Source organism: Phragmites australis, chromosome 21 (genome assembly GCF_958298935.1).
Source record: "Phragmites australis chromosome 21, lpPhrAust1.1, whole genome shotgun sequence".
Lineage (NCBI taxonomy): Eukaryota > Viridiplantae > Streptophyta > Magnoliopsida > Poales > Poaceae > Phragmites > Phragmites australis.
The window spans coordinates 22,652,964-22,665,071 of NC_084941.1; positions in this window are offsets into that span (position 1 = coordinate 22,652,964).

A 12,108-nucleotide genomic window follows, 5' to 3' on the forward strand; every position below is an offset into this window, starting at 1 on the left:
GTGGTCATTTAGAGCTTCAAATATTGACATCTATGGTAAAATTCGCCTAACATATATAGGTCTTTTGACACTGTTCTAAAGAAACGTAGGTGTGCTAAATGAAATATTGTCCTGTTTGGAATAACTTCTCACCAAGTTACGATGATAAAAAAACGTATTTTTTAACACGGGGAAACCTATTTCCACGGAACATAATACAGTCATAGAGTTTAAGATCCTAGGAGGGAACTAGAGAAGCCACCGGCTTCAGACAACATCAACAGATAGGAAGAACATCCAACTAGACATAAACAAACAGACTAGAACAACATAAGCAAGCACTACAAGCACCTAGTCACAAAAGTTTCATGGCTAAACATGTCAAGCAGTGTAGAGCAACTTCAGCTAGAGGTGTTAAGGTCATCTACTTCTAAGAGATCTTCTTCTCCAAAATCATCACTACTCAGAAGCATCAGGCGATTGCTAGAAGGAGGTGGAGATGGCTATTGCTAAGCCAGAACTTAAAAAACGGTCTGCAACAGGCTTTGAATACCATAGATCAGGTCATCCCTACTCATCTCCTTCAGAGCACCACGGATCAGATAAAAAACACATTTGGTCCTTTAAACATCGTGCTTGTACCGTATGACCTATTATTTACCATTTATATCCTAAATATATATATGTACCACATATACGAGGGGTGACTTCATGTGGGGCCCCACGTGAGTACGGCATGTTCTTAGCGTCGTGTTAACATTTTTACCAGACACTCTTCAACCTATTTATTGAACATAGATTATTTTTTTCACGACTACATCTTGTACGCACACTTGGAACAAAAAGACACATGAACAAGAATTTGAGTATGGGGGACACAAAGCTTTGCAGAAACATTGCATTTTGTGATCAACTTGAGCATGCTTATGTACACACATGAACACGCATGATCCGAAGTTGGGCCCCAAATTTCTTTCGAGCCCATATTGCAGAAATGGCTCCGAATTAGGCTAACGCTTCAAAACACAGCACAAAAGCTGTGGGCCTCCCAGGCTCCAATCACATCTCATCGGACCGTCCATCCAGGGCCCCTCAACTAGTGCAGGCAAGTTTTGACATTCAGGGAGAATTTTTTATCTCTTTTTTAGATGAAGGAATAAAATTATCCATGTCTCTGCATAACAAGCAGCATATAGTTGTCTATTGTTACAAAGACAAAAGAAAAAAACCCGACATGCCGAGTAAAAAGATGAAGAATCTCCAAAGCTAATCCACGAGAGATATTATTCAATCACAAATTCTATGACTACACCGCCACCCATGTCTAGCGAAGACTTTCATCATTGTGGTCTTAAGCGCTCTGCAAGCCACTTTTATATGGTGACGCTCCTCTAACTTCTGTAATATATGCCAAAAGCGAATCCAATATGTGCATCTGAATAAAACCTGCATAGAAGAAGGAACTTATGCTCTGTTAAAAATAACATCATTACATGTAAGCCATATAGTCCAACAAATAGCGCTAGCTTCAACCAACAATATGTACTTAAGTTTTTTGTTTAACCCGTTGAGCCAATTTCCAAACATATTAGAAACACTCGTGGGACTATTAAAACCAGACAAAACTTGTACCACAAGCCAGATTAATTTAGCAACACGGCAATCAAGGAATAAGTGTTGAATCATTTAATCGAGCTTACAAAAACAACATTTAGAACTTCCATGCCAATGACACTTTGTTAAATTATCTTTGGATAGAGTAACACATTTATGTAAGAACCATAGGAAAACCTTAATCTTCAGAGATATCTTTAGCTTCCAAATGTAACGGTTTGGGTGGATGAATTGGTCATTAATCAATGCTCTATACATAGAATGGACCAAAAACCGTCCATGTTGATGTAGAGACTATCTAAACCTATCCTGCTGATCACTTGAATGTATTGAGGCTATTTTAGACACAATATCATGCCATGAAATTAACTTGTTGCCTACTAATGCCCTACGAAAAGAGATATTAAGTGAGTCAGCATTCAACACATCCGTTACAGTTGCATTTTTACGGTGAACTATATTATAAAGAGAAGAAAATTGTTGTCTAAGGGTGGTTCGTCCTAGCTAAATATCCTCCCAAAATCTTATATGAGAACCATCTTGCATAGTGAAAGAGACTAGTCCGAGAAATTCTTGTTTACCATTTATAAGGCTTGACCAGAAATGAGAGTCTCCAACTCTATATTTCACTTGTGATATAGTTTTATTTCTCGAATACTTATTTCAAAAGAGGTTTTGTCATACTCCATCCTCATTAATCAACTTGAACAACCATCTACTAAGTAAGCACTTATTCTGTAATTCTAAGTTAAGGATGTCTAGACCTCCTTGATCCTTAGGAGTACAAAGAATGATCTATTTGGATAGCCTATAGTTCCTTTTGTGCCCGTCACATTGCCAAAAAAAAAATCTAGACCTATAATAATCCAATTTTTTCAGAACACCTTTGGGGACCTAAAAAAGGAAAGTATAAACATAGTTAAGCTGGCTAGAACATAAGTAATGAGGACTAGTCTACCCCCATAAGATAAGTGTTTACCTTTCCAACAACGCAACTTTATTTGAAATCTCTCTTCTATATCCTTCCCGTCTTTATTAAGTAATTTCTTATGATGCATAGGTATTCCCAGAGAACGGAAAGACGATTTTCCCAAGTCACACCCAAAAATCTGAAAGTAATCATTTCACATTCCTTAGCATTACCATAACAAAATAATTCACTTTTATGAAAAATAATTTTCAAACCAGACAGTTGCTCAAAAGCGCATAGCAAGAGCTTTATATTCTTGGCTTGGTCTAGCTTTTGATCCATAAAAATGATTGTGTCATCAGCATATTATACAATAGAAAGACCATCATCTAAGAGATTTGGAATGACACCTGAAATCTGTTCATCCTCTTTCGCCCTGATATCAGAATAACCAACATATCAACAATAGTATTGAAAAGGATCGGCAAGAGTGGATCCCCTTGCATCAATCCTTTCTTTGTCTGAAAAAAGTGGCTCATATCATCATTTACTTTAACACCTACACTACCCCTCGAAACAACCTTCTCGATCTAACTGCACCATAAAGACGAGAAACCTTTCATGCACAGGGTTTACTGCAAGAAGGTCTAATTAACTTTATCGTACGCCTTCTCAAAATCTAATTTGAGAATGACCCCATCTAATTTCTTCCTATGCATCTCATGTACTATTTCATGCAAGACAACCACCTCTTCCATTATATATCTACCAATCATAAAAGTTGTCTGAGTAGGTCTTATAACCTTCTGAGCAACTAAATTAATTCTATTAGTGAGGACTTCTGTAAACACCTTAAAACTCACATTCAAGAGGCGGATGAGTCGATATTGTTGGATACTAGTCACTTCAACTTTCTTAGGTAACAGAGTTATAATCCCAAAGTTTAGGCTATAGAGAGGCAAATTTCCATTATGGAACTCGTGAAACAACCTCAAAAGTCATCCTTAAAGACCTCCCAAAATGTTTGATAAAACTCAACTAGGAAACCATCTACATCTGATGCTTTGTTGAGTTCCATTTGGAAAATTGCTTCTCTTACCTCCTTCTCTGAGAAAGGTGCAGTTAACAGCTCATTTTCCACAGCCAACACTTGAGGAATATCATCCTGGCGAGTCTCATCTATTGTGAAATGATTACTGTCTGGTGGGCCAAAAAGGCCTTTATAATATTTTGTGATAAATCATTTAAGGTTTTCATTACCCTTGATAACACCCTCCTCTTGTGTAAGCTTGAAAATACGTGTTTTCTTATGTCTACCATTAGCTACCAACTGGAAATATTTAGTGTTCGCATCACCCTGTAGCAACTTAGTTGTTTTTTATATCTTTGGAACCATATAATTTCCTCCTCTCTCAACAACTTAGTAAGCTTGTCTTTAAGGTAATGCTTAAGCTCTAATTCCCGAGGTTGCAACATGGTTAACTTTGTCTTTTTGTCTAACTCATCAAGTTGTGCTATCAACATTTGCTTTTGCTTCCTATATTCTCCTAAAGCATTTCTGGCCCATCCACGTAAGTACTACCTTAACTTCTTGATTTTAAACTGCCATTTTTCTAAAGGGGAGGAACCTCGGTCTCATACCTCCAAACTTTGGCTACTATATAAAAAAACCCTCTTTGGTTAGCCAACTAAGTTCAAATCTGAACATTGGCTGATTTCCACTATGAGCAGCATCCATGGTATTATGTGGAAGTAGAGTGTGATCAGAGATCTCTCTAGTTAAGGCATGTACTATTGCTAAAAGGTACTTTTGTTCCCATTCAGTGCTCATAAGGATCTTATCTAATTTTTGGAAAGTAGGAATCTCTCTAGAACTAGCCCAAGTGAATTGTCGATCAGATAGCTTAAGTTCCCTTAAATTCAACGCATTGATAATCGCATTGAACAAGAAAGGACATCTGCCATCAAATTTGTTATTACTTTTCTCAATCAGGCTTCTAATAATACTGAAATCCCCACCTACTAAAATAGACAAATTGTCCATACAACAGGAGTGTACCAATTCTGACAAAAAGCAAATTTTGTATTTTATTTGTGCTGGACCATAAACAACCACTAGAACCCATTGAAAGCCGTCATCTTTGTTTCTTAATGTCAATTTCACATAGAAATCACCTATCGACACAGCCCCAATATCAAAGACCTCCAAATTAATTCTAAGCAAAATCCCACGAGATCTACCTCTAGGATCGAAACAAAAAAAAAAACTCGCAACCCCTAAATTTCTTTTCTACCAGTTAGAATCATATAAATCTTTTCTATCAGTTTCTAGAAGAGCAATAAAATCTAGTTTCTTAACCCTATAAGTATCAGAGAGAAATCTAAGCTTAGCTAAGTCTCAAAGATCTCTTCTATTCCAAAAAATTCCTTTCATTTAGAACTAGATTTTTTAGGACGCAAGTCTTCTATTAAAGTATTGAATTCTCAAAGATATTGTTTTGGATTTTATTTTATTTTTTGGTGCAGCTCATACCCCCTGGTCAAGAACTACATTGCTGTCATCCATAATCTCATCCGTCAAGCCACCACAAAGATGACCAAGCGCTAGATTATTGATGTCATTTTCCTCTTTATCACTATCATCATCACAATCCAATACCTTAGATTTGTCCCTCTACTTAGGAGTACCAATAAACCTATCCAATTCTACCTTCTTAATAAGCACAACCGATTCATCTGCATATTCACCCATGAGAATTCTAATGTATAGATGAAGGGTCAAGCGAAGTTAAGGGTGATCCTAACTGTACACATGAAGGTCAAGCAAAGCATGAAACAGAGGATATGGATGGCATGTTGACGAAGTCAAGCGAAGGAGATGCATGTGTAAGTGACAAGGTAGCCCGAGGGATCAAGAGCGGGAGAGACTTGCCGACGTTCAGGATCACAAGATGGAGGACACACGTTATCATCGGAGTGCTTGCTTCAGGTGAAAGCAAGTGACAGCTAGTCACGCTTTGAGAAGCGTGCTAGGGTTTCACGGTTTAGCCTTAAAACCGTGAGAGGACTAGATGAGTATATGAAACCATTGTGAAGCTTGCGTCAAGGCGTAACTAAGTCATAAAGGCGATGTGGCCATCCGATGAATGAAGAAAATGAACTAAAATGCTCTTAGTGGTAGGTAAAAGTGTACTGCAAGAGAGGGGTATTTTAAGAAAAAAACTAGTAAACTTAGGAGTCAAATTTTCTAGGCCTATCAATAGAGGGGTAGAGCTATGGGAGAGAATGAACCAGCTATTTGAGCCCCTTGTGCCACCCATATGAAAGCATTGTGTTAGGGTTTTAATAGAGAGGAGGATGAGTGCTTAGTCTATATAATAGGTGAGAGTTTTGAGAGAAAAATCTTTATAATCCACCTAAAATAGGGTTGACCTCTTTGAGTAATGAAGTTTATTTTCTTTCATATGCTTGAATTCCCCTCCTTCTAGTTTCCCTCTCTTGGTTCTCTTGCCTTAGATGCAAGTTTTTTCCTTCTGGTTTTGATTTTCATTTTTGTTTTTGGGCTGAAATTTCAGCACCTTGTGAGGTCTTTTTCTTGTTGCTAGAGACATAAAATTCACATACACACGCTTATGTGATGAGATCTTGAATTTTTTTGCCTCTAGATAATCAACTTGGAGAGTTTCGTTGCTCGATATTCTTCTTTTCTTATTTCTTTGCTAGTTATGATCTTTCGAGTGCTAATACATATGGATTGTTCTTAAATGGAACCTATGATTCATATACTATCCGTGATGTCGTGTTGCCTCGATTTTCTCTTGTTAAAACTTCTCTCGATTTTTGCTTTCGCTTGAGTTTTGAGGTGCGTTGGGTGATCCAAATAGGAGAAGGTCATCAATTTCGCAAGAAATTTATTGAGACACCTATTAACCCCCCTTCTAGTCACCAATCTCATTCCTACAATTGGTATCAGAACCAGTTTGATCACTTGTTGACATTAACCAGCTTTATGATCCATACACGACATGGAGAGAAGTGGAAAGATTCCGCTGTTTCATGGTCGTGATTTTTCATACTGGAATGTGTGCATAGAGGATTATCTTCTAAGCTAAGAAAATGCAATATAGGAAGTAGTTGATTCCAACTACGAGATCCATGTTGTTCACACGACTACAATTGAAATCAAATAGTATGAGGCCAACAATAAGACTAGAAATATTTTGTTCACTAGCCTGAGTCGAAATGAGTTTGACAAGGTCCAACACCTCTGTACTGTGCGGGAGATCTGTAATACTCTGAGTGTCTTTCATGAACACACTAATCAAATTAAGTCCAGACGTCAAAGCACATACAACCAAGAATACCAAATGTTTGTGCAAGGCCCCAGAGAGTCTTTAGATGCAATGTTTGCTCGTTTTCATGGGATTGTTAGTATTCTTCGATTAACTGGTGTTTTGCCCTATTCTGACCATGAGACAACGATCAAGCTTCTATATGTTCTTGACCGTAGCATATGAGAAGTGAAGATCTCGAACATGGAAGAGTCTCCAAGTTACAATACGTTGACTTATCATGAGCTCTTCAACAAGCTCAAATCCATCGAGATAGCCAAGGCAGCTCGGATCAGTCTCGGAAATCCCCTGTCTCAGAACATGGCATTGGTTTCCGGACCTGGTGGTGGCAATCTGTCTGCAGCTGGCTTTTCTTGTGCTAGCACTTCATCGAGTGGATTTGCTTTGTCTTCCTTGGTTTCTGTCACAGAGGAGCAAGTGAACACGCTGAATGATGAGGACCTTGTGTTGATCATGAAGAAGTTCATCCGCTTCTACAACAATCATCGAGACCGGAGGAGGGGTGGTTACCCACTTCAAGACGTACTGCACCAAGCTCAAGAAGAGGGAGGACGGCGACCATAACTATAACAAGCACAAGAAGAAGAATAAGAAGCCATTCTTCAAGAAGAACCATGACAAGATGGCCAAGAAGGCGACCAATGTGGCTTCTAGGGCGTTCGTAGTGGCTCTTGGCGACATCGACATTTTTTCTAACGATGAGGAGAGCTAGGAGGAGGATGAACCGCAAGCAAAGAACAAGAAGAAGGCCAAAGACTTCGCTGGCCTCTGCTTCATGGTGGACGACAACAACGACGACAGCAACCCCGAGCTGGATCCTTTCGAGGTATCGCCTTTCTATGATTAGTTTTCCATCTAAGCCAATACCTTAAATGATTATATCGTTAGCCAGGAAAGGTTACTTAAGAAAGTTGTGCGTGAGTTAAAGGATCTTAGGCCTAAGTATGAGTCTGTCTCTACTGAACTTGCATTACTTAGGTCTAGGTCCAATGTTGAGGAGTGTGAGAGTTGCCTTATTGTTATGTCAGAACTTGTCGAGCTTTGTAATGTGCATGCTTAAGTCGCCAATTTTCTTGAGAGTGCCAAGAAGAAGCTCCTTAAGGAGGAGTCTAGTTCTACTCTCTTAGGTGCTTATAAGAATTGTCCTTTGCTTGTAAAAGATGTTAAACTGAAAGACAAGCGTCTGAAGGAGCCAGAGTCTAGATTGGATAGTGCTGGAAGTTCTAATGATGTACAGCTAAATTGTTTCATCTGCACTATCTTTCAGGACAAACTCAGCTGGGTTAGAGGGAAAGTTCAAAAGCTTTTGACTGAGAATGAGTATCTCCTTTCTCTGGTGGAGAAGTGCTCATAGGACAAAGGAAAAATAAATTTGATCTTGGTCAGTCTAAGATGTATGCTGACAAAACGGGTTTGGCTCTTGGGTTGGGTTTTGAGAGGGTGGCTTATAGTGGGAAGAGTAAGACTGTGTTCACCACACCTACTATCCTAGAAGCTGAGAAGTCCAAAATCAATGTCACAACACAACCCATCAAGAAACTCATTCCTCAACCCACAAAGAAGAAACTCGCACCACAATCCAAGAGAACTCCACAGTCTAAGATGAGAGAGCCCCGAGTGACCAGCAGTCGAGTTCCCGAGAGATGCTACCACTACACCTACTAACAGAAAGAGTGTCACTTGGTTGGGTTTTGCTTTCGTTGTAGGAGAGATGAGTGGCGTGAGTTGGAGTTGAGCATCCGAGACATCTACCACCCCTCTGTTGGTGTACATGAGACTTTTCCTCGCTTTCACTCACGAGTCCCTAGCACTTTTTAGTCTCTTCCTAGAGGTGTTTCCCGGCGTGGATTTTGCCATGACTCATATGGTTTTGTTCCACGTGTAAGAGGTTTTGAGTCTCAGCGCTTTGGTGGATCATGTTTTCCTCATCGTGGTACTCGCCCTCAGCATACTAGACCTGTTTTACCTACCCCTGCTTTTACCACTTCAGGACGGATGACCCAATATTAGATGCCCAAGAGTTTTTTTGACTAACCCTAGTATTGAGTCATCCAACTATTATTCTTCTCATATGTAGATGGCAGGCGAAGGCCTGGAGAACAAGTGGCTAATTGACTCCGATTGTTCATGACATATGACTGAAGATTCATCATGGTTCTCCAACCTCACCCCCCCCCCCCCCCGTGAAGCGACACGAGTACATCACAATCAGGGATGATCGGAAAGAAAGGGTGAAAGCCAAAGGTATGGTAAGGGTGAATGAGAGTTTTACTCTCAAGGATGTAGCTTTGGTGGAGCATCTGGGATACAACCTTCTCTATGTATCTCAATTGTTAGATGAAGACTTGTAAGTGCGTTTCAAATACGATACTTCTCGAGTTCTCGATTCTTCTAACTCTTTTATTTGCAAGATTTTTCTAAGTATTTTGGTTCTTCTCGTTGCTTGATTGTTCAACCTTCTTCTGAGCTTTGGATGTGATATAGGAGACTAGGATACATGAGCTTTGATTTGCTTACTCGTTTGAGTGACCTAGGCTTGATCTGAGAATTGCCCAAGGTCAAGTTTGAGAAGAATCTTGTTTGTGCTCCTTGTCGATATGGCAAGATGGTTGCTACCTCCCACCCACCAGTCAATCTAATGATGATTGAACGACTGAGAGAACTTCTCCATATGGACACTATTGATCCTTCTCGAGTTTATTTGGTGGGTGAGAAGTGGTATGTTCTTATTATTATTGATGATTTCTCTCGCTACTCTTAAGTCTTCTTTCTTGTGAGCAAGGATGAAGTGTTCTCACACTTTTGGAGCTTAGATTTGAGACTGTTCAAGGAACTCTCTGGTACATTGAAAGCAATTCACAGTGATAATGGCACCGAGTTCAAGAACTATCTGTTTGATGCTTTCTGTCTTGAGCATGGCATTGAGCATCAGTTTTCTGCCTAATGCGTTCCTCAGCAGAATGACGTGGTTGAGAGAAAGAACATGACTTTGTTTGAGATGGCTATGACGATGCTTGACAAGCATAGGACTCCTAGAATATTTTGGGCTAAGGCCATTAGCACAGCATGCTACATCTCAAATCGGATTTTCTTACGCTCGATCTTGAATTTGACTTCTTATGATTGTGCTTTAGGAGGAAGCTGAAGGTTTCGCATTTGAGAGTTTTTGGGTGTCGGTGCTTCATCCTAAAGCATGGGAATCTTGACAAGTTCGAGTCGCGATCTTCCGATGGTATTTTCTTGGAGTATTCTCTTCATAGTCATGCTTACAGGGTTTACAATCTTGATACTAACACTACTATGAAATCTTGTGATGTGATTTTTGATGAGTCAATCCCCTGTGCTAGTTCTGTTTTTGAATGTGCATGTGATCAAGAGATGAGTGAGAGCACCTTTGTATATGGCAAACTTCTAGCTCTTGGTGTTCACGAGGATGATACACTACTTCTCTCTACCACACCTGCTCCAGAGTTGACTCCGGTTTCTTCTACTTCAGCAGAGGGTCCTGCAGCATCTACTTCCACTTTAGCTGCTCTCGAGCCTGCACCAACACAAGTTGAGGGGGAGTTTATCTCTAGGCGTGAGGCTCCTCAACACATTCAGCGGCAACACCCTCCACACATGATGATCGAAGATCCTGATGAGAAGGCAATGAGGTCCTAGACCGCTTCTCATGCTCATTTTCCTGATTCTGCATTTGTTGCTTCTTTTGAGTCATATGATGTTGGACATACTTTATCTGATTCGAGTTGGGTCAATGCCATGCATTAAAGGCTTGAAAGTTTTTAGAGAAATCAAGTTTGGGTCCTTATAGAGCCACCCTCTAATGTTCACACTATAGGCATAAAATGGATTTTTAAAAACAAACAAGGGACGGATGGGTCTGTAATGAGAAACAAGGCTAGACTAGTGGCTCAGAGTTTTACTCAGGTTGAGGGGATAGACTTTGGAGAGACTTTTGCACCCGTAGCTAGGATAGAAGCCATTAGGATCCTTCTTGCATTCGTGACATCCAAGGGTTTCAAGTTGTATCAAATGGATGTCAAGAGTGCTTTTCTAAATGGTTTTATTCAGGAAGAGGTCTATGTTAGGCAACTCATAGGCTTTGAGCACCTAAATACTCACATAGAGTTTACAAGCTTAGAAGGGCTTTGTGTGGGCTTAAGCAGGCACCTAGAGCTTGGTATGATAGGCTTAGGTCTTTCTTGCTAGAGCATGGATATATGATGGGGTCAGCTGATAAAACTTTGTTCATCTTAGGCATGGCAATGATTTCTTACTTGTTCAGATATGTGGATGATATCATTTTTTGTGGCTCTTCTCATGCACTTGAGGGCAAGTTTGCAGAAACTATGAGTAGGGAGTTCGAGATGCCGATGATGAGCGAGCTCAATTTCTTCCTTGAGCTGCAAATCAAGCAATGCAAGCAAGATACATTCGTCCACCAGACGAAGTACACTAAGGATTTGCTGAAGAAGTTCGACATGAGTGATGCGAAGACCTTGGCAACACCTTTGGCTACCTCGACGGTGCTTGATCCAGATAAGATTGTGAGAAGGTGGACCAAAGGGAGTACAAGAGCATTATTGGCTCTCTCCTATACTTGATGGCGATAAGACCCGACATCTACTTTATTGTCTGCTTGTGTGCTTACTTTCAGGCTTCACCAAGGATGTCTCACTGCCAAGCGGTGAAACGCATTCTGAGGTACCTCAAGCACACTCTCGAGTATGAGCTTTGATTTTCTGTTTTCTCTTCGCTTTCTCTTCAAGGTTTTTCGGATGCGGATTTTGCTGGTTGTAGAATTGATAGGAAAAGTACCTCTAGTACTTGTCACTTCTTGGGTAATTCTCTTGTGTATTGGTCTTCTCGCAAACAGTCTAGCGTTGTGCAGTCTACTGCTAAAGCTGAATATGTAGCTGCTACTAGCTATTGCTCACAGATTTTATAGATGATTTCTACTTTGAGGGATTTTGGGTTGAATTTTAGGAGTGTGTCACTTTTATGTGATAACACCAGTGCTATAAGCTTAGCCAACAACCTAGTTCAGCACTCCAGAACCAAACATATAGATGTGAGATTCCACTTTCTGAGAGACCATAATGAGAAGGGAGATATTGAGTTGAGCTACATAGATACCCAATACCAGCTAGCTGATATATTCACCAAGCCTCTAAATACCACAAGATTTCAATATTTGAGAGAAGAGCTTGGTGTATTTCATTCCTATGGTATTGTGTGATGGGGAGTTAT